Here is a 4067-nt window from a genome sequence, read left to right as displayed (position 1 = left end):
CCGAGGTCTTGAGATGGTACATCCCAAGTTTGAAGTCAATCGGGTTAACCGTGTAGGAGAAGCGGGCAAAAGTATGACCCCTGTAAATGTGCAAAAATGGGCCAAAATTGGACATTCAAATACTCATACCTCACTTCCTGTCTATTTTAGGGTACACATATCAAAGAGGTTTTTGTTCATCTGGATGTGCTACAGGTGCCACACAATTTTCGTAGCCATAGGACAATCGTAGCGGGACAGGGATCCGTTAAACCTATGTAGGTGGCGCTACAGAGCCATTTTTCTGTTATCATGTATGGCGACTTTAAAATATCAAATTTTTCGCCAGGCCCGATCTGCGTGTAAAGTTTGGTGAGTTTTCGTTCATGTTTAGTGCCTCAAAAATGTGGTTGTTTGCGGAAAAGAATAATAACAAAGAAAAAGAAGAAGAAAAAGGGCCCTCGCAACCCGGGCCACGTTGGGGTATATGCAAGTCGGGGGACTTGCACGTTGGGGTACTGTTAAATAGACAAGGACCATGGAAAATAGAAATGCATTTGCCGTGCCTTGTGTGTAAAAAGGTGCAGTAAAAGGCCAAAAATGATGCACAATTCCCAAAATAAATTCAAAAGTGTGGACTTTCTGATGTGTGTGCAAAGTTTCATGAAAAGTCGCTCGTTTGATATTCAAAACCAGCATCTGTTTATTTGAAAACATTGCATGGCACAGAGATGGTGTGTGATCAAATAAAAAGCTTTTTGATGACTCTTAATGTGGTGTCGCTGTGCAACACATATGTATTCATGACATAGTGAAGTATTGTGACAGTTTTGTAGGGTCCAGCAAACAGTAAATGTGTGACAGTTATTCAAGAAAAAATGTAGCTTTGAAGCAGGCTAACCAATGACATCATCTAAAGGGGAAAAAAGCACATGAGCAAGCATAGGTATAAGTAGAGGAGAAAAAGAGATGAAAGAAGTGCGAGAGATGGAACAGGAGAGGAATGCAGCTGTTTATGTATAGCTGTTGTAACAGGACAGATTAAATAACACTTTAACCTGGGGTTAACAGCGCCCTAGGACAGATAAACTCTTTAGTGTAAAAGTTTTCTGGGACAGATGAATCCCTTGGGGTCAAAGAGTTTGGGTTAGCACATAGTCTGTCTTAGGATAATGTAACCTCCATGGATGAATTAGTCCTAGGACGCTTTGACCTGCGGGCTAAAACTTCAGGGGGGTTAACCTGTCCTGTTATATTGTGATCATCGTCTTCGTGCATGTCCTCAGTGGCTTCTTCTGTCTGTGTGGCAGCATTTGATACATCTGTAGAACAAAAAAGAATGAAGAATCATGTTAGATCTGTGAAGTTTGGTTGTCTTAGGTGTAGTTTACAGAACAGTCGTGTGCATATTTTTAGCATGGTAGTGTCTTAATACAAATGCATATTATGTAATGCACTGTATATGGATATTACAGACGTAATATTTGACGGTGATCTTATATTCATAGTTTTTGCCCGTTAATAAATAATATAGCTAGTAAGTAATAAGACACGCAAAAATGGTATAGTTGAATCCTCTGGGTCAAAAAGCAATGTTTTAGGATTGTGTGATGAAATGATGAATAAAAGTAAGGATACGACAGGTACATAAATGGTTATGTAAGTGTAAAATTTGGCATGGTGTGTCCAGATACATGCAGGATAAGTATAAAATATTATGGTGTGTGATTGATTTTTTCTTCGTAAAAATTAGTATTGTAAAGGTCAAGTCACAGTATGTCCAAAAATTAAAAAAAAAAAATCTATAGTATAGAAACATCATAATCAGGGGCAAAGACATAAACATAATAATAGTAATTAATAATGATAGAATGTAAATACAATCTTTTCCATGAATATGTCAGTTATTTTGAGAAGATACAGAAAAAAAAGAACTTTGAAGTGTCTATCAGTGGATGAAAGAGGGCAAGATCACAGCATAGCTACATGATATCAGTCACATTTGAAAGTAATCAAGTGTAGTATGTATTCACATTATATACATTGAGAAATTGCGGCTCAATAATCAGTCAGTGTTTTAGTTAACAGTCCAATGTTACCTTCAAGATATTCCTAACAGAAAAAAAGGAACGTGCATTAACAAAAAAATGTCCATTGTCAAACATGTCATTCATTATACACAATGTGTAGGATGGGGATGCTTGCTGTGTTAGTGTTTGTGTGTCTTCCATGTCATATAGCTTACCATCACAGACAAATGCATCACATGCATCCTTTATATCCAATGCAGTCTGGAGTTCTTTCACAAGCTTGGTTTTGAAGTCTATCTGTTTTTCAAGTGCTCGATTGACTCGAGTCACATGGACTAGTTGGTTCATTTGGGAATGAAGATCAAGGCTGCGCTGGTATAAGTCGTTGCGACTGAAAGCATGATCAATGCATGCATACTGTAATGACAAAGCATTCAATGAAAATCAGTCATGTTAGATTCCATGATTCTAAATAGCAGAGGTAACGTGTTGGTGCAAAACGTTGTGGTCGTGTTGCATGTTACTCAATGGCTGTGTGTGTCAAAACGAGTTTATTTGAAAGAATATACAAATATATACACATGGACATATATATGTATACAGTATAACAGTGCCGCATGTATTGGTTTTAAGGAAAGAGTTGAAAAGCAGTGTTCAGAAAAAAGCATAAGACGCACAAAGTACCATTTCACTACATGTAATAAGTTGTCAAGTAGACATGTGAATTAAGTGGTTAAGATAGTGGCTACTGTGCAAGTAAGCTTCAATTGTCTCTAAAAGGTTAGCATATGTGTTCTACATGATATCAATGGCTAGACGTGCTCGTGGAGAAACATTACAAACAGAAAAACACACTAAAGGTGCCTTTAACAAACCTGTTAATAAATGAGAACTTAATACATATATGTATGGCATACTGTATATGATTGAGAAAGTTGTCCTGTTTAGTTTATGTATTGTATACTTACGGAAAAAAGTTGGCAATCTTTGCGTATGGAGATGATTAGAGGGTCTTTATCAAAAGAGAATTTGCTTGTTGATTTGTTCATGTTCTGTAGAAAAGCAAAGCAGTAGAAATAAATACAGTATCATACTTCATAAACATACAAGAAATTTGTAGCTGTATTAACCATTGTTGGTATTTGAAGTGATAATTTAGGAATAGAAGTGTAGTGATTGCAGAATTTATAGAGTGCTTACCTTGTATGACTTTGTAGATGGAAATGTCTTTTGTTGAAAGAGCTCTTTGTTGTCTACTATATATGCAAGGACAAGCATAAGTAGGTGTGGTTATGAAGTACTTGACCATTGAAATAAAGCAGTGGTATCAAATGTATGGACCGTGGTTTGGCTCAGGCCTGCAAAGGGGTTTATTGTGGCACAAGAGATAATCTTGTAAGGTACAAAAAATAATAATAATATAATAGGTATGCCTCTGAGTTTTCACAAATCTAGGTCAAGTCAAGTCATCTTTAGTTATTTTGCGCTTGAATCATCCAATCGGAAATGCTCCATAAAAAATGTATAGAGGGTGCGATTTATTGCAAATTGCACAAGAAATCTCTAAAAATTCATGTTAATGACAAGTCTGATGTGTGTGCAAAGTTTCACGAGTTTTCACACATGTATAGATAAAAAAAAACAAAGCAGCACTTTACTTGGCAACCAATGCATCGCTATAGCAGCAGCGTGCGACAAAATAAAAAACTTTCGATAAATTTGCATCTTAAACATCTTAAGATGAAACACACCAAGTTTGAACACGGTCGGATGAATTTTGTAGGAGGAGTTAAAATATGACCCCTAAAAAAGGCCACAAAAAAAGTCTACAAATCCCATCATAAATCAAAATGGCGGACTTCCTGTTTGGTTTAGCACATGGTTCCAAGAGACTTTTTTGTACATCGTGGGCTCTTATGTATGCCTCTAAATTATCATAGCGCTAGGTGAAACGTACAACCGGGAATGCTTCGTTAAAGAGGAGTTTTTTAGCTCAAAATGTGATGCCCGGCCCCTACGGGACTTCCTGTTGGGTTTAGCACATGGCACCAAGAGACT

The 4067-nt window shown here is 36.9% G+C and overlaps 1 long non-coding RNA gene across 1 annotated transcript; it reads right to left on the bottom strand.

The window, feature by feature from the left end:
- Nucleotides 1-740: 740 nt before the first annotated feature.
- On the bottom strand, nt 741-3258 carry LOC144031051 (uncharacterized). Its single transcript, XR_013287427.1, has 3 exons — nt 2978-3258; nt 2225-2426; nt 741-1301 (listed from the first exon to the last, which is right to left on the bottom strand). It is a non-coding gene; the product is annotated as an uncharacterized LOC144031051 (long non-coding RNA).
- Nucleotides 3259-4067: the final 809 nt, after the last annotated feature.

Source organism: Festucalex cinctus, chromosome 11, assembly GCF_051991245.1.
Source record: "Festucalex cinctus isolate MCC-2025b chromosome 11, RoL_Fcin_1.0, whole genome shotgun sequence".
Lineage (NCBI taxonomy): Eukaryota > Metazoa > Chordata > Actinopteri > Syngnathiformes > Syngnathidae > Festucalex > Festucalex cinctus.
The sequence above is the reverse complement of the archived record's forward strand: the minus strand, read 5'-3'. Positions and strand labels throughout refer to the sequence as shown.